Genomic DNA, 20490 nt, shown 5'->3' on the forward strand with positions numbered 1-20490 from the left:
GTGTGTCACATGCAGCCTTTTGGGGGAAATGTAGTAAACTGGCAGGAGATTGGTACGCAGTGGTACGCTCGACTATGGAACCTCAAACGACTGCGGACAGGCCGCGCGGAGTCCGGTCCGTTCACAGTACGCCGACTCTGTGGGAGCCTTAAGAGAACCTGCTTGTGTCCCCAAATTCAAATCCCAACTGACACTCTGAGCAGCCATTCATTCACTTCAATGTAAAGGCATGCCGGATTAAGACAGCTCTCTCTCAAAAAGTATAAATGTTACAGCTTAGATTACCATAGGAATCCTGGGAACCTGCTGAACATTTTCATGTATAATATGTCTGTGTGAGCTGTTAAAACTGTAGGCATAGCGACAAGTTATAAAAAGAGTAAAAATGCAAAATTAGCAGCTCAAAAGCTAGAGTGCGTTGCCATACGTTTCAATGGGGAGCGCAGTTGCCAAACAAACCGTCATACCTCAGAAACTGTAAGTCACACAGCTTAGATACTTACATTGTACGGATCAGCACAGTTGTGTGAACGTTTTCGTGTATAATATGTGTGTGAGCTTTCAAAACTGTAGTTGTGCCAGCAGTTTACAAAATGTGTGAATATTTTCAAAGCAACAGCTGCCACCACTCTAAAAACATAATGATACTGAACATTCCACCAGCAGTTTCAATGGCACAAAAATTACTATAAAAAATTACATTTCTAAAAAAATATTTTTAAAAAATATCAAAAAGCTGAATGCATCCGTTAAAGAGCTAAACATCGTTAACATTGAAAGAAAGAAAGAAAGAAAGAAAGAAAGAAAGAAATAATGGGAATATCACAAGTTGGGCTAGCTTCTACAAGCTAGCCCACCTAATAAACGAAATAGCCTAACTCAAATACTCATTGAATTGCTGAAACTGAACAAGGAACACAGTCTATCTAAGCCTGTTGCTGCCCTCCCGTGGCCGAAAATGGTAAATGCAGCCTCTTGTGGTAGCAACATAGAACTGCAGGTCAACAACGGGACGGAGGCAGCCAGGGAGTAAGCAACTGGACATTTGCTATCCTAGGTGCGCTGGCTTACAGCCATGCACAACAATACATTTTCTGTCTTTTCTCTGGCCATAAGGAACAAATTGCACAAACAACTGCACATTTCTACTACATAGGTGACCCAACTTCAATTGACCTCAAGATTCCCAGCGGTGAAGTACTCCTTTAAGCCAGGGCTAGTAGAACATGCTGTGTGAATTGTATAGCCCTGGGCTTTGGTTAACCCTGGGTTAACTGTATGTGTGTGTGTGTGTGTGTGTGTGTGTGTGTGTGTGTGTGTGTGTGTGTGTGTGTGTGTAAAAAGAGGCTAAGTTAACCCAGGGTTAATTCCTAGCCCAGGGCTAGGGATAGCCCTAGGCTAAGAATATGAAGTGTGAAAAGCCTTATTGAGTATTATAATTTATCTGTAGCCTATTTGCGTCAGGTTCATGTAAAACAGAGAATAGGCCCTAAAGTCCTAAATAGTGAACTTATCCTTTAAGCCATTGCAAATATATTAGCTTGCGATGTCAGCTGCATCACACAGCGTTAACCGCAACTTTAACCCAGCTTGTTTGTGGTAAAAAAGGGAAGGAACAAAAGGCTTTTATTCTAAAATTCCTTCAGAAATATCCTGGTTGATTTAGACTAAAGAAACACAAACAATGCTAGGCTACACAGTGCACCTTATATGTTGCTGTATCTACCTAGCAAAGTCTGAAATATAGCCTACTAACATAAACTTGCTATGCATTTCTTGTGACATGAAGGTGAAGTTTAAGGCAACAAAGGGATCTTTGTAGTAAGATAAATTGGGCCACAGAGCCCAAGCACAAGGAATGTAGCAGGCTTACACACAGTGGGGGTAAAACATAATAGGTTACACAAATACTGTAATTACATTGGGTGTTTCCATATGTTTATTTAATACAACAAATCTCTGTTCAAAGAGTTGAGCACAATAACTCTTAATTTGACCTTTACACTGACAAGGTTCACCAGCACACTCAGCTTTGACACATTTTGCACTGTAGCTCTGTTGATCTAATGTACCTCACATCTGTTCTCACCTCAGGATTCAAACTTGGTAAATCGTAAATGGACTGCACTTAAATAGCACTTTTATCCAAAGCACTTTACACTGGTCTCTCATTCACCCACACATTCACACTCCAATGGTGGTAGCTGCCATAAGGTGCTAGCCTGCTCATTAGGAGCAATTTGGGGTTCAATGTCTTGCCCAAGGACACTTCGGCATGTGGACAGGAGGACCCCGGATTCGAACCGCTGACCCTACAATCATCGGACGACCTGCTCTATCTCCTGAGCCACAGCCGCCCCTTTGCTTGCTCTCCAAAAGCCCGATTCTTGTCTGAAAGATTACATGTGATGTCAAGGGATGTTCTATTAGTCCCAACTCAGCAACATGACACTATACAGGAAGAGCTACAGTATGTGAAACAGGTGAAAACATGAAGTTGAAAATGATTCTACTTCCTATGACTCTTTGTTTTTAATCCATGAATGCAAACATTTGCCTGCTGACATTTTTATGTTCCCCTTACACGTAACTCTAACTAATGCAAAGTGCCTGCGGGCCTTGTGACTCTGCACTATCTATCTATCTATCTATCTATCTATCTATCTATCTATCTATCTATCTATCTATCTATCTATCTATCTATCTATCTATCTATCTATCTATCTATCTAATTATCATCATTATTATTATCATCATTATTGTTACCATCATCATCATCATCATCATATCTATCTATCAAATATAAGTCATTAAATCTGTGACTCAGCAAACTGCAGGGCTGCACATATAGGCTACAGAAAAGGATAACTCACAACACTAGGGGCAGATAAATTGTCTGAATCAGTTAAAATTCACCATTCAAAGAAACATTTTTTTTTCTTTCATGCCAGAAACCAAAACAAATGCACCCAAAACACTTAAAACTCAGTTTCAACAGTTGAACAATCAACTATTGATCTGACTGTAGATAAGATTTAGCTTTAAGATTTACGCCCATTCAAAATGTACTTGCCATGACACAATTGTTACCCGCTTCAATTATGGCCACCACTGGTCTATTTTACTGACCGCTAGATCGACGGGAAGCGACCAATTTCATGCAGCTGTTAATGATTTTACATGCACAGATTCATCACCTCCGCTGCCGTCCTAGGGGAAACACTGTGTTCGTTAGATATTTTTACCTTTCGTTATTCCTACAGTAAGCTAGAATGTTAATGGCAGGCTATCTGTGGCTAGCTAGCTAGTAGCATTTTAATCCATTCTTTAGTAGGCTATCATGGATCTTGTTACGGGGTTGACAGTAGCACTGGAACGGAACGTATCCTGCTCATGGAGGTATAATATAAACTGGAGACGGCATTGAAAATGGCTGCCTATTCATTTTAATGAAAGTTGCTCACCGGCGCATGAAGCCATTTGACGTAGTGAGCAAAGCTCGGTATTGCAAGTCACGTGACGGCATGCGGCCCAAGACCCTTATTTCCCATGGTTTGTGGATTATGATAGATAGGGCTAGAAAAGGAAAACTAATTTTTTCTGGGTATCATTCAGCATCAGAGACCAATCTAATCAATATAAACTTTTAATTCAATTGTTTTTTTTTGTTTTTGAAGCCACCAATACCTGTATCGAGCCCGTTTGAAACATGTGCTGTGAACGAGCCTTGGGGACGCTGGGCGCGCGTTCATGAGTCCTGCGAACTCGGCGGAAAACACGCCACCATAGGAAGACCCGCCCTACTCTGCCTCTGATTGGATAGGAAGTCATATGTAATGACGTCGGCTAACATTTGCTATGCTTTTAGCAATGAAGCTGCTATGATCATGCTAATCATAGATATGAACGTATGTCTATGATGCAAATGATCATGACATTACTTTAGGACATCATTGGAAAAGATCTAGAGGGTAAGTGGGTCAATGTTGAATAACTTAGCTAACATTATCTAATGTTACATTTCTTTATATTAACGTCAACTATATTGATAGGCTAGGTAGCTATGCTAACGGTAGCTAATGCTAACGGCTTAGGGTTAACGTTAGTTAATGCTAACATTACGTTCGGAGGTCTCAGATGTATTTACATTTTAACATAATGTTGAGCATGCTCAATGTGACATTGTTCATACATTGATTACAGTCTGTAATCTTGTCTGGCGTTATTTAGCTATAGTGGGCTGATGCTTGCTGCTGCTACTATAGCATTTGCCACATTATACATAATATATAACATACACAAATTAATCAAGCATGGTTATTGTTATTACCTGAAGGCATTATTACCATTGCAAGTAAGCATGCCATGTATATGCCATGCCTGAAAATCGAATTAATATTGTGATTCTTCCCCATCATAGCTCATTGTACATTAATATAATCATTCTCCTTGCTTTTGCTAATACTCATCTCTTTTATCAAACTTTATGCTAGGAAAGAAATCTGGCTGTGATTCGTCGCTAGTGCTCATCCAGACTGTTGTCATCTCCCGCCTGGACTCCTGCAACTCCCTACTTGCTGCCATCCTGCAGCGTTGGCCATCAGACTCCTGGAGAAAGCTGCTGCTGACCTGGTGTTCAACAGCCCCATGCTCTTCCACACAACTTCCCTACTCCGTTCTCAGCACTGGCTCCCTGCGCTGTCCCATCTAGTTTAGGACTGTGGTGCAAGCCTACAGGGCAAATGAACAGCTCCCTCCTACAGTACCTCCAGGCTGTGGTCAAGCTCTGCTGCCTTGAGGTGATTGGTTCCCCAGTTGCTCCAAGCCCCCCTACGGCAGATTGGCGTGGCCATGGCTTTTTTCTGTCCTGGCCTCACAGCCTCACTACATACCTGTGAATGTTCATGAAGATTGTAGATAGAAATAAATTTGGTCTGAAAAAAAAAACGCCGTACATACCCTTATGTTTTTTTTCAGGTGGAGATAATTAGATTTGTCACTGCTCGGCCTAGGACTGGACTAGACACCCCTGGGTGGCAGATCTCTGATCAGAATGGCTTGTACTACATACTGTACCTGTGAATGTTCATGAAGATTGTAGATAGAAATAAATTTGGTCTGAAAAAAAAACCGCCATACATACCCTTATGTTTTTTTTCAGGTGGAAATAATTAAATTTGTCACTGCTCGGCCTAGGACTGGACTAGACACCACTGGGTGGCAGATCTCTGATCAGAATGGCTTGTACTACATACCTGTGAATGTTCATGAAGATTGTAGATAAAAAATACATTTGGTCTGAAAAAAAAACCGCCATACATACCCTTATGTTTTTTTTCAGCTGGAAATAATTAGATTTGTCACTACTCGGCCTAGGAATGAACTAGACACCCATGGGTGGCAGATCTCTGATCAGAATTGCTTGTACTACTGTACATACCTGTGAATGTTCAGGGAAGATTGTAGATCAAAATAAATTTGGTCTGAAAAAAAACCCGCCATACATACCCCTTATATTTCTTTTCAGGTGGAAATAATTAAATTTGTCACTGCTCGGCCTAGGAATGGACTAGACACCCATGGGTGGCAGATCTCTGATCAGAATTGCTTGTACTACATACCTGTGAATGTTCAGGAAGATTGTAGATAAAAATAAATTTGGTCTGAAAAATAAAACGCCATACAGAGATCCCTTATATTTCTTTTAAGGTGGTACAAGCCTTTCTGATCAGAGATCTGCCACCCATGGGTGTCTAGTCCAGTCCTAGGCCGAGCAGTGACAAATGTAAGTATTTCCACCTGAAAAAAAACATAAGGGGTATGTATGGCGGGTTTTTTTTCAGACCAAATTTATTTCTATCTACAATCTTCATGAACATTCACAGGTATGTAGTACAAGCCATTCTGATCAGAGATCTGCCACCCATAGGTGTCTAGTCCATTCCTAGGCCGAGCAGTGACAAATTTAATTATTTCCACCTGAAAAAAAACATAAGGGGTATGTATGGCGGGTTTTTTTTCAGACCAAATTTATTTTTATCTACAATCTTCATGAACATTCACAGGTATGTAGTACAAGCAATTGTGATCAGAGATCTGCCACACATGGGTGTCTAGTCCATTCCTAGGCAGAGCAATGACAAATTTAATTATCTTTAAATGAAAAAAAACATAAGGGGTATGTATGGCGTTTTTTTTCAGACCAAATTTATTTCTATCTACAATCTTCATGAACATTCACAGGTATGTAGTACAAGCCATTCTGATCAGAGATCTGCCACCCATGGGTGTCTAGTCCATTCCTAGGCCGAGCAGTGACAAATTTAATTATTTCCACCTGAAAAAAAACATAAGGGGTATGTATGGCGTTTTTTTTTTCAGACCAAATTTATTTCTATCTACAATCTTCATGAACATTCACAGATATGTAGTACAAGCCTTTCTGATCAGAGATCTGCCACCAGGTGTGTCTAGTCCAGTCCTAGGCCGAGCAGTGACAAATCTAATTATCTCCACCAGAAAAAAAACATAAGGGGTATGTATGGCGTTTTTTTTTTCTCAGACCAAATTTATTTTTGTCTGCTATCATCCTGAACATTCACAGGTATGTAGTACAAGCCTTTCTGATCAGAGATCTGCCACCCATGGGTGTCTAGTCCATTCCTAGGCCGAGCAGTGACAAATCTAATTATCTCCACCTGAAAAAAAACATTAGGGGTATTTATGGCGTTTTTTTTTTCTCAGACCAAATTTATTTTTATCTGCAATCATCCTGAACATTCACAGGTATGTAGTACAAGCAATTCTGATCAGAGATCTGCCACCCATGGGTGTCTAGTCCAGTCCTAGGCCGATCAGTGACAAATTTAATTATTTCCACCTGAAAAAAAACATAAGGGATATGTATGGCGTTTTTTTTTTTTCAGACCAAATTTATTTCTATCTACAATCTTCATGAACATTCACAGGCATGTAGTACAAGCCTTTCTGAACAGAGATCTGCCACCCATTGGTGTCTAGTCCATTCCGAGGCCGAGCAGTGAAAAATTTAATTATCTCCACCTGAAAAAATACATAAGGGGTATGTATGGCGTTTTTTTTTTCAGACCAAATTTATTTCTATCTACAATCTTCATGAACATTCACAGCTATGTAGTACAAGTCATTTTGATCAGAGATCTGCCACCAGGTGTGTCTAGTCCAGTCCTAGGCCGAGCAGTGACAAATCTAATCTCCACCTGAAAAAATACATAAGGGGTATGTATGGCATTTCTTTTTTTCTCAGACCAAATTTATTTTTGTCTGCTATCATCCTGAACATTCACAGGTATGTAGTACAAGCCTTTCTGATCAGAGATCTGCCACCCATGGGTGTCTAGTCCATTCCAAGGCCGAGCAGTGACAAATCTAATTATCTCCACCTGAAAAAAAACATTAGCGGTATGTATGGCGTTCTTTTTTTCAGACCAAATTTATTTCTATCTACAATCTTCATGAACATTCACAGGCATGTAGTACAAGCAATTCTGATCAGAGATCTGCCACCCATGGGTGTCTAGTCCATTCCTAGGCCGAGCAGTGACAAATCTAATTATTTCCAGCTGAAAAAAAACATAAAGGGTATGTATGGCGTTTTTCTTTTCAGACCAAATTTATTTCTATCTACAATCTTCATGAACATTCACAGGTATGTAGTACAAGCCATTCTGATCAGAGATCTGCCACCCAGGTGTGTCTATTCCAGTCCTAGGCCGAGCAGTGACAAATTTAATTATTTCCACCTGAAAAAAAACATAAGGGGTATGTATGGCGGTTTTTTTTTCAGACCAAATTTATTTATATCTACAATCTTCATGAACATTCACAGGTATGTAGTACAAGCCATTCTGATCAGAGATCTGCCACCCATGGGTGTCTAGTCCAGTCCTAGGCCGATCAGTGACAAATTTAATTATTTCCACCTGAAAAAAAACATAAGGGGTATGTATGGCGTTTTTTTTTTTCAGACCAAATTTATTTCTATCTACAATCTTCATGAACATTCACAGACATGTAGTACAAGCCTTTCTGAACAGAGATCTGCCACCCATGGGTGTCTAGTCCATTACTAGGCCGAGCAGTGAAAAATTTAATTATCTCCACCTGAAAAAATACATAAGGGGTATGTATGGCGGTTTTTTTTTCAGACCAAATTTATTTCTATCTACAATCTTCATGAACATTCACAGCTATGTAGTACAAGTTATTTTGATCAGAGATCTGCCACCAGGTGTGTCTAGTCCAGTCCTAGGCCGAGCAGTGACAAATCTAATCTCCACCTGAAAAAAAACATAAGGGGTATGTATGGCGTTTCTTTTTTTCTCAGACCAAATTAATTTTTGTCTGCTATCATCGTGAACATTCACAGGTATGTAGTACAAGCCTTTCTGATCAGAGATCTGCCACCCATGGGTGTATAGTCCATTCCTAGGCCGATCAGTGAAAAATTTAATTATCTCCACCTGAAAAAATACATAAGGGGTATGTATGGCGGTTTTTTTTTCAGACCAAATTTATTTCTATCTACAATCTTCATGAACATTCACAGCTATGTAGTACAAGTCATTTTGATCAGAGATCTGCCACCAAGTGTGTCTAGTCCAGTCCTAGGCCGAGCAGTGACAAATCTAATCTCCACCTGAAAAAAAACATAAGGGGTATGTATGGCGTTTCTTTTTTTCTCAGACCAAATTTATTTTTGTCTGCTATCATCCTGAACATTCACAGGTATGTAGTACAAGCCTTTCTGATCAGAGATCTGCCACCCATGGGTGTCTAGTCCATTCCAAGGCCGAGCAGTGACAAATCTAATTATCTCCACCTGAAAAAAAACATTAGGGGTATGTATGGCGTTCTTTTTTTCAGACCAAATTTATTTCTATCTACAATCTTCATGAACATTCACAGGCATGTAGTACAAGCAATTCTGATCAGAGATCTGCCACCCATGGGTGTCTAGTCCATTCCTAGGCCGAGCAGTGACAAATCTAATTATTTCCAGCTGAAAAAAAACATAAGGGGTATGTATGGCATTTCTTTTTTTCTCAGACCAAATTTATTTTTGTCTGCTATCATCCTGAACATTCACAGGTATGTAGTACAAGCCTTTCTGATCAGAGATCTGCCACCCATGGTTGTTTAGTCCAGTCCTAGGCCGAGCAGTGACAAATGTAATTATTTCCACCTGAAAAAAAACATAAGGGGTATGTATGGCGTTTTTTTTTTTCAGACCAAATTTATTTCTATCTACAATCTTCATGAACATTCACAGGCATGTAGTACAAGCCTTTCTGAACAGAGATCTGCCACCCATTGGTGTCTAGTCCATTCCGAGGCCGAGCAGTGAAAAATTTAATTATCTCCACCTGAAAAAATACATAAGGGGTATGTATGGCGTTTTTTTTTTCAGACCAAATTTATTTCTATCTACAATCTTCATGAACATTCACAGCTATGTAGTACAAGTCATTTTGATCAGAGATCTGCCACCAGGGGTGTCTAGTCCATTCCTAGGCCGAGCAGTGAAAAATTTAATTATCTCCACCTGAAAAAATACATAAGGGGTATGTATGGCGGTTTTTTTTTCAGACCAAATTTATTTCTATCTACAATCTTCATGAACATTCACAGCTATGTAGTACAAGTTATTTTGATCAGAGATCTGCCACCAGGTGTGTCTAGTCCAGTCCTAGGCCGAGCAGTGACAAATCTAATCTCCACCTGAAAAAAAACATAAGGGGTATGTATGGCGTTTCTTTTTTTCTCAGACCAAATTAATTTTTGTCTGCTATCATCGTGAACATTCACAGGTATGTAGTACAAGCCTTTCTGATCAGAGATCTGCCACCCATGGGTGTATAGTCCATTCCTAGGCCGATCAGTGAAAAATTTAATTATCTCCACCTGAAAAAATACATAAGGGGTATGTATGGCGGTTTTTTTTTCAGACCAAATTTATTTCTATCTACAATCTTCATGAACATTCACAGCTATGTAGTACAAGTCATTTTGATCAGAGATCTGCCACCAAGTGTGTCTAGTCCAGTCCTAGGCCGAGCAGTGACAAATCTAATCTCCACCTGAAAAAAAACATAAGGGGTATGTATGGCGTTTCTTTTTTTCTCAGACCAAATTTATTTTTGTCTGCTATCATCCTGAACATTCACAGGTATGTAGTACAAGCCTTTCTGATCAGAGATCTGCCACCCATGGGTGTCTAGTCCATTCCAAGGCCGAGCAGTGACAAATCTAATTATCTCCACCTGAAAAAAAACATTAGGGGTATGTATGGCGTTCTTTTTTTCAGACCAAATTTATTTCTATCTACAATCTTCATGAACATTCACAGGCATGTAGTACAAGCAATTCTGATCAGAGATCTGCCACCCATGGGTGTCTAGTCCATTCCTAGGCCGAGCAGTGACAAATCTAATTATTTCCAGCTGAAAAAAAACATAAGGGGTATGTATGGCATTTCTTTTTTTCTCAGACCAAATTTATTTTTGTCTGCTATCATCCTGAACATTCACAGGTATGTAGTACAAGCCTTTCTGATCAGAGATCTGCCACCCATGGTTGTTTAGTCCAGTCCTAGGCCGAGCAGTGACAAATGTAATTATTTCCACCTGAAAAAAAACATAAGGGGTATGTATGGCGTTTTTTTTTTTCAGACCAAATTTATTTCTATCTACAATCTTCATGAACATTCACAGGCATGTAGTACAAGCCTTTCTGAACAGAGATCTGCCACCCATTGGTGTCTAGTCCATTCCGAGGCCGAGCAGTGAAAAATTTAATTATCTCCACCTGAAAAAATACATAAGGGGTATGTATGGCGTTTTTTTTTTCAGACCAAATTTATTTCTATCTACAATCTTCATGAACATTCACAGCTATGTAGTACAAGTCATTTTGATCAGAGATCTGCCACCAGGGGTGTCTAGTCCATTCCTAGGCCGAGCAGTGAAAAATTTAATTATCTCCACCTGAAAAAATACATAAGGGGTATGTATGGCGGTTTTTTTTTCAGACCAAATTTATTTCTATCTACAATCTTCATGAACATTCACAGCTATGTAGTACAAGTTATTTTGATCAGAGATCTGCCACCAGGTGTGTCTAGTCCAGTCCTAGGCCGAGCAGTGACAAATCTAATCTCCACCTGAAAAAAAACATAAGGGGTATGTATGGCGTTTCTTTTTTTCTCAGACCAAATTAATTTTTGTCTGCTATCATCGTGAACATTCACAGGTATGTAGTACAAGCCTTTCTGATCAGAGATCTGCCACCCATGGGTGTATAGTCCATTCCTAGGCCGATCAGTGAAAAATTTAATTATCTCCACCTGAAAAAATACATAAGGGGTATGTATGGCGGTTTTTTTTTCAGACCAAATTTATTTCTATCTACAATCTTCATGAACATTCACAGCTATGTAGTACAAGTCATTTTGATCAGAGATCTGCCACCAAGTGTGTCTAGTCCAGTCCTAGGCCGAGCAGTGACAAATCTAATCTCCACCTGAAAAAAAACATAAGGGGTATGTATGGCGTTTCTTTTTTTCTCAGACCAAATTTATTTTTGTCTGCTATCATCCTGAACATTCACAGGTATGTAGTACAAGCCTTTCTGATCAGAGATCTGCCACCCATGGGTGTCTAGTCCATTCCAAGGCCGAGCAGTGACAAATCTAATTATCTCCACCTGAAAAAAAACATTAGGGGTATGTATGGCGTTCTTTTTTTCAGACCAAATTTATTTCTATCTACAATCTTCATGAACATTCACAGGCATGTAGTACAAGCAATTCTGATCAGAGATCTGCCACCCATGGGTGTCTAGTCCATTCCTAGGCCGAGCAGTGACAAATCTAATTATTTCCAGCTGAAAAAAAACATAAGGGGTATGTATGGCATTTCTTTTTTTCTCAGACCAAATTTATTTTTGTCTGCTATCATCCTGAACATTCACAGGTATGTAGTACAAGCCTTTCTGATCAGAGATCTGCCACCCATGGTTGTTTAGTCCAGTCCTAGGCCGAGCAGTGACAAATGTAATTATTTCCACCTGAAAAAAAACATAAGGGGTATGTATGGCGTTTTTTTTTTTCAGACCAAATTTATTTCTATCTACAATCTTCATGAACATTCACAGGCATGTAGTACAAGCCTTTCTGAACAGAGATCTGCCACCCATTGGTGTCTAGTCCATTCCGAGGCCGAGCAGTGAAAAATTTAATTATCTCCACCTGAAAAAATACATAAGGGGTATGTATGGCGTTTTTTTTTTCAGACCAAATTTATTTCTATCTACAATCTTCATGAACATTCACAGCTATGTAGTACAAGTCATTTTGATCAGAGATCTGCCACCAAGTGTGTCTAGTCCAGTCCTAGGCCGAGCAGTGACAAATCTAATCTCCACCTGAAAAAAAACATAAGGGGTATGTATGGCGTTTCTTTTTTTCTCAGACCAAATTTATTTTTGTCTGCTATCATCCTGAACATTCACAGGTATGTAGTACAAGCCTTTCTGATCAGAGATCTGCCACCCATGGGTGTCTAGTCCATTCCAAGGCCGAGCAGTGACAAATCTAATTATCTCCACCTGAAAAAAAACATTAGGGGTATGTATGGCGTTCTTTTTTTCAGACCAAATTTATTTCTATCTACAATCTTCATGAACATTCACAGGCATGTAGTACAAGCAATTCTGATCAGAGATCTGCCACCCATGGGTGTCTAGTCCATTCCTAGGCCGAGCAGTGACAAATGTAATTATTTCCACCTGAAAAAAAACATAAGGGGTATGTATGGCGTTTTTTTTTTCTCAGACCAAATTTATTTTTATCTGCAATCATCCTGAACATTCACAGGTATGTAGTACAAGCAATTCTGATCAGAGATCTGCCACCCATGGGTGTCTAGTCCAGTCCTAGGCCGATCAGTGACAAATTTAATTATTTCCACCTGAAAAAAAACATAAGGGGTATGTATGGCGTTTTTTTTTTTCAGACCAAATTTATTTCTATCTACAATCTTCATGAACATTCACAGGCATGTAGTACAAGCCTTTCTGAACAGAGATCTGCCACCCATTGGTGTCTAGTCCATTCCGAGGCCGAGCAGTGAAAAATTTAATTATCTCCACCTGAAAAAATACATAAGGGGTATGTATGGCGTTTTTTTTTTCAGACCAAATTTATTTCTATCTACAATCTTCATGAACATTCACAGCTATGTAGTACAAGTCATTTTGATCAGAGATCTGCCACCAGGGGTGTCTAGTCCATTCCTAGGCCGAGCAGTGAAAAATTTAATTATCTCCACCTGAAAAAATACATAAGGGGTATGTATGGCGGTTTTTTTTTCAGACCAAATTTATTTCTATCTACAATCTTCATGAACATTCACAGCTATGTAGTACAAGTTATTTTGATCAGAGATCTGCCACCAGGTGTGTCTAGTCCAGTCCTAGGCCGAGCAGTGACAAATCTAATCTCCACCTGAAAAAAAACATAAGGGGTATGTATGGCGTTTCTTTTTTTCTCAGACCAAATTTATTTTTGTCTGCTATCATCGTGAACATTCACAGGTATGTAGTACAAGCCTTTCTGATCAGAGATCTGCCACCCATGGGTGTCTAGTCCATTCCTAGGCCGATCAGTGAAAAATTTAATTATCTCCACCTGAAAAAATACATAAGGGGTATGTATGGCGGTTTTTTTTTCAGACCAAATTTATTTCTATCTACAATCTTCATGAACATTCACAGCTATGTAGTACAAGTCATTTTGATCAGAGATCTGCCACCAAGTGTGTCTAGTCCAGTCCTAGGCCGAGCAGTGACAAATCTAATCTCCACCTGAAAAAAAACATAAGGGGTATGTATGGCGTTTCTTTTTTTCTCAGACCAAATTTATTTTTGTCTGCTATCATCCTGAACATTCACAGGTATGTAGTACAAGCCTTTCTGATCAGAGATCTGCCACCCATGGGTGTCTAGTCCATTCCAAGGCCGAGCAGTGACAAATCTAATTATCTCCACCTGAAAAAAAACATTAGGGGTATGTATGGCGTTCTTTTTTTCAGACCAAATTTATTTCTATCTACAATCTTCATGAACATTCACAGGCATGTAGTACAAGCAATTCTGATCAGAGATCTGCCACCCATGGGTGTCTAGTCCATTCCTAGGCCGAGCAGTGACAAATCTAATTATTTCCAGCTGAAAAAAAACATAAGGGGTATGTATGGCATTTCTTTTTTTCTCAGACCAAATTTATTTTTGTCTGCTATCATCCTGAACATTCGCAGGTATGTAGTACAAGCCTTTCTGATCAGAGATCTGCCACCCATGGTTGTTTAGTCCAGTCCTAGGCCGAGTAGTGACAAATGTAATTATTTCCACCTGAAAAAAAACATAAGGGGTATGTATGGCGTTTTTTTTTTCTCAGACCAAATTTATTTTTATCTGCAATCATCCTGAACATTCACAGGTATGTAGTACAAGCAATTCTGATCAGAGATCTGCCACCCATGGGTGTCTAGTCCAGTCCTAGGCCGATCAGTGACAAATTTAATTATTTCCACCTGAAAAAAAACATAAGGGGTATGTATGGCATTTCTTTTTTTCTCAGACCAAATTTATTTTTGTCTGCTATCATCCTGAACATTCACAGGTATGTAGTACAAGCCTTTCTGATCAGAGATCTGCCACCCATGGGTGTTTAGTCCAGTCCTAGGCCGAGCAGTGACAAATGTAATTATTTCCACCTGAAAAAAAACATAAGGGGTATGTATGGCGTTTTTTTTTTCTCAGACCAAATTTATTTTTATCTGCAATCATCCTGAACATTCACAGGTATGTAGTACAAGCAATTCTGATCAGAGATCTGCCACCCATGGGTGTCTAGTCCAGTCCTAGGCCGATCAGTGACAAATTTAATTATTTCCACCTGAAAAAAAACATAAGGGGTATGTATGGCGTTTTTTTTTTTCAGACCAAATTTATTTCTATCTACAATCTTCATGAACATTCACAGGCATGTAGTACAAGCCTTTCTGAACAGAGATCTGCCACCCATTGGTGTCTAGTCCATTCCGAGGCCGAGCAGTGAAAAATTTAATTATCTCCACCTGAAAAAATACATAAGGGGTATGTATGGCGTTTTTTTTTTCAGACCAAATTTATTTCTATCTACAATCTTCATGAACATTCACAGCTATGTAGTACAAGTCATTTTGATCAGAGATCTGCCACCAGGTGTGTCTAGTCCAGTCCTAGGCCGAGCAGTGACAAATCTAATCTCCACCTAAAAAAAAACATAAGGGGTATGTATGGCGTTTCTTTTTTTCTCAGACCAAATTTATTTTTGTCTGCTATCATCCTGAACATTCACAGGTATGTAGTACAAGCCTTTCTGATCAGAGATCTGCCACCCATGGGTGTTTAGTCCAGTCCTAGGCCGAGCAGTGACAAATGTAATTATTTCCACCTGAAAAAAAACATAAGGGGTATGTATGGCGTTTTTTTTTTCTCAGACCAAATTTATTTTTATCTGCAATCATCCTGAACATTCACAGGTATGTAGTACAAGCAATTCTGATCAGAGATCTGCCACCCATGGGTGTCTAGTCCAGTCCTAGGCCGATCAGTGACAAATTTAATTATTTCCACCTGAAAAAAAACATAAGGGGTATGTATGGCGTTTTTTTTTTTCAGACCAAATTTATTTCTATCTACAATCTTCATGAACATTCACAGGCATGTAGTACAAGCCTTTCTGAACAGAGATCTGCCACCCATTGGTGTCTAGTCCATTCCGAGGCCGAGCAGTGAAAAATTTAATTATCTCCACCTGAAAAAATACATAAGGGGTATGTATGGCGTTTTTTTTTTCAGACCAAATTTATTTCTATCTACAATCTTCATGAACATTCACAGCTATGTAGTACAAGTCATTTTGATCAGAGATCTGCCACCAGGTGTGTCTAGTCCAGTCCTAGGCCGAGCAGTGACAAATCTAATCTCCACCTAAAAAAAAACATAAGGGGTATGTATGGCGTTTCTTTTTTTCTCAGACCAAATTTATTTTTGTCTGCTATCATCCTGAACATTCACAGGTATGTAGTACAAGCCTTTCTGATCAGAGATCTGCCACCCATGGGTGTCTAGTCCATTCCTAGGCCGAGCAGTGACAAATCTAATTATCTCCACCTGAAAAAAAACATTAGGGGTATGTATGGCGTTTTTTTTTCAGACCAAATTTATTTCTATCTACAATCTTCATGAACATTCACAGGCATGTAGTACAAGTCATTTTGATCAGAGATCTGCCACCAGGTGTGTCTAGTCCAGTCCTAGGCCGAGCAGTGACAAATCTAATCTCCACCTGAAAAAAAACATAAGGGGTATGTATGGCATTTCTTTTTTTCTCAGACCAAATTTATTTTTGTCTGCTATCATCCTGAACATTCACAGGTATGTAGTACAAGCCTTTCTGATCAGAGATCTGCCACCCATGGGTGTTTAGTCCAGTCCTAGGCCGAGCAGTGACAAATGTAATTATTTCCACCTGAAAAAAAACATAAGGGGTATGTATGGCGTTTTTTTTTTCTCAGACCAAATTTATTTTTATCTGCAATCATCCTGAACATTCACAGGTATGTAGTACAAGCAATTCTGATCAGAGATCTGCCACCCATGGGTGTCTAGTCCAGTCCTAGGCCGATCAGTGACAAATTTAATTATTTCCACCTGAAAAAAAACATAAGGGGTATGTATGGCGTTTTTTTTTTTCAGACCAAATTTATTTCTATCTACAATCTTCATGAACATTCACAGGCATGTAGTACAAGCCTTTCTGAACAGAGATCTGCCACCCATTGGTGTCTAGTCCATTCCGAGGCCGAGCAGTGAAAAATTTAATTATCTCCACCTGAAAAAATACATAAGGGGTATGTATGGCGTTTTTTTTTTCAGACCAAATTTATTTCTATCTACAATCTTCATGAACATTCACAGCTATGTAGTACAAGTCATTTTGATCAGAGATCTGCCACCAGGTGTGTCTAGTCCAGTCCTAGGCCGAGCAGTGACAAATCTAATCTCCACCTGAAAAAAAACATAAGGGGTATGTATGGCGTTTCTTTTTTTCTCAGACCAAATTTATTTTTGTCTGCTATCATCCTGAACATTCACAGGTATGTAGTACAAGCCTTTCTGATCAGAGATCTGCCACCCATGGGTGTCTAGTCCATTCCTAGGCCGAGCAGTGACAAATCTAATTATCTCCACCTGAAAAAAAACATTAGGGGTATGTATGGCGTTTTTTTTTCAGACCAAATTTATTTCTATCTACAATCTTCATGAACATTCACAGGCATGTAGTACAAGCCATTCTGATCAGAGATCTGCCACCCAGGTGTGTCTAGTCCAGTCCTAGGCCGAGCAGTGACAAATTTAATTATTTCCACCTGAAAAAAAACATAAGGGGTATGTATGGCGGGTTTTTTTTCAGACCAAATTTATTTCTATCTACAATCCTCATGAACATTCACAGGTATGTAGTACAAGCCTTTCTGAACAGAGATCTGCCACCCATGGGTGTCTAGTCCATTCCTAGGCCGAGCAGTGAAAAATTTAATTATCTCCACCTGAAAAAATACATAAGGGGTATGTATGGCGTTTTTTTTTCAGACCAAATTAATTTTTATCTGCAATCTTCCTGAACATTTACAGGTATGTAGTACAAGCCTTTCTGATCAGAGATCTGCCACCCATGGGTGTCTAGTCCAGTCCTAGGCCGAGCAGTGACAAATGTAATTATTTCCACCTGAAAAAAAACATAAGGGGTATGTATGGCGTTTTTCTTTTCAGACCAAATTTATTTCTATCTACAATCTTCATGAACATTCACAGGTATGTAGTACAAGCCATTCTGATCAGAGATCTGCCACCCAGGTGTGTCTAGTCCAGTCCTAGGCCGAGCAGTGAAAAATTTAATTATCTCCACCTGAAAAAATACATAAGGGGTATGTATGGCGGTTTTTTTTCAGACCAAATTAATTTTTATCTGCAATCTTCCTGAACATTTACAGGTATGTAGTACAAGCCTTTCTGATCAGAGATCTGCCACCCATGGGTGTCTAGTCCAGTCCTAGGCCGAGCAGTGACAAATGTAATTATTTCCACCTGAAAAAAAACATAAGGGGTATGTATGGCGTTTTTCTTTTCAGACCAAATTTATTTCTATCTACAATCTTCATGAACATTCACAGGCATGTAGTACCAGCCTTTCTGAACAGAGATCTGCCACCCATGGGTGTCTAGTCCATTCCTAGGCCGAGCAGAGAAAATTTTAATTATCTCCACCTGAAAAAATACATAAGGGGTATGTATGGCGTTTTTCTTTTCAGACCAAATTTATTTCTATCTACAATCTTCATGAACATTCACAGGCATGTAGTACAAGCCATTCTGATCAGAGATCTGCCACCCAGGTGTGTCTAGTCCAGTCCTAGGCCGAGCAGTGACAAATTTAATTATTTCCAACTGAAAAAAAACATAAGACCAAACATGGCGGTTTTTTTTTTCAGACCAAATTTATTTCTATCTACAATCTTCATGAACATTCACAGGTATGTAGTAGAAGCCATTCTGATCAGAGATCTGCCCCCTAGGTGTGTCTAGTCCAGTCCTAGGCAGAGCAGTGACAAATTTAATTATCTCCACCTGAAAAAAAACACAAGGGGTATGTATGGCGTTTTTTTTTTCAGACCAAATTTATTTCTATCTACAATCTTCATGAACATTCACAGGTATGTAGTACAAGCCATTCTGATCAGAGATCTGCCCCCTAGGTGTGTCTAGTCCAGTCTTAGGCAGAGCAGTGACAAATTTAATTATCTCCACCTGAAAAAAAACACAAGGGGTATGTATGGCGTTTTTTTTTTCAGACCAAATTTATTTTTATCTACAATCTTCATGAACATTCACAGGTATGTAGTACAAGCCATTCTGATCAGAGATCTGCCACCCAGTGGTGTCTAGTCCAGTCCTAGGCCGAGCAGTGACAAATTTAATTATTTCCACCTGAAAAAAAACATAAGGGTATGTATGGCGGGTTTTTTTTCAGACCAAATTTATTTCTATCTACAATCTTCATGAACATTCACAGGTATGTAGTACAAGCCACTCTGATCAGAGATCTGCCACCCAGGGGTGTCTAGTCCATTCCTAGGCAGAGCAGTGACAAATTTAATTATCTCCACCTGAAAAAAAACATAAGGGGTATGGCGTTTTTTTTTTCAGACCAAATTTTTTTCTATCTACAATCTTCATGAACATTCACAGGTATGTAGTACAAGCCACTCTGATCAGAGATCTGCCACCCAGGGGTGTCTAGTCCATTCCTAGGCAGAGCAGTGACAAATTTAATTATCTCCACCTGAAAAAAAACATAAGGGGTATGGCGTTTTTTTTTTCAGACCAAATTTATTTCTATCTACAATCTTCATGAACATTCACAGGCATGTAGTACAAGCAATTCTGATCAGAGATCTGCCACCCATGGGTCTCTAGTCCATTCCTATGCCGAGCAGTGACAAATCTGATTATTTCCAGCTGAAAAAAAAACATAAGGGTATGTATGGCGGTTTTTTTTTCAGACCAAATTTATTTCTATCTACAATCTTCATGAACATTCACAGGTACAGTATGTAGTACAAGCCATTCACCACCCAGGGGTGTCTAGTCCAGTCCTAGGCCGAGCAGAGATAAATCTCATTATCTCCACCTGAAAAAAAACATAAGGGTATGTACGGCGTTTTTTTTTTCAGACCAAATTTATTTCTATCTACAATCTTCATGAACATTCACAGGTATGTAGTGAGGCTGTGAGGCCAGGACAGAAAAAAGCCATGGCCACGCCAATCTGCCGTAGGGGGCCTTGGAGCAACTGGGGAACCAATCACCTCAAGGCAGCAGAGCTTGACCACAGCCTGGAGGTACTGTAGGAGGGAGCTGTTCATTTGCCCTGTAGGCTTGCACCACAGTCCTAAACTAGATGGGACAGCGCAGGGAGCCAGTGCTGAGAACGGAGTAGGGAAGTTGTGTGGAAGAGCATGGGGCTGTTGAACACCAGGTCAACAGCAGCTTTCTCCAGGAGTCTGATGGCCAACGCTGCAGGATGGCAGCAAGTAGGGAGTTGCAGGAGTCCAGGCGGGAGATGACAACAGCCTGGATGAGCACTAGCGACAAATCACAGCCAGATTTCTTTCCTAGCATAAAGTTTGATAAAAGAGATGAGTATTAGCAAAAGCAAGGAGAATGATTATATTAATGTACAATGAGCTATGATGGGGAAGAATCACAATATTAATTAGATTTTCAGGCATGGCATATACATGGCATGCTTACTTGCAATGGTAATAATGCCTTCAGGTAATA

This window comes from Borostomias antarcticus, assembly GCF_949987555.1.
Source record: "Borostomias antarcticus genome assembly, chromosome: 15".
NCBI lineage: Eukaryota > Metazoa > Chordata > Actinopteri > Stomiiformes > Stomiidae > Borostomias > Borostomias antarcticus.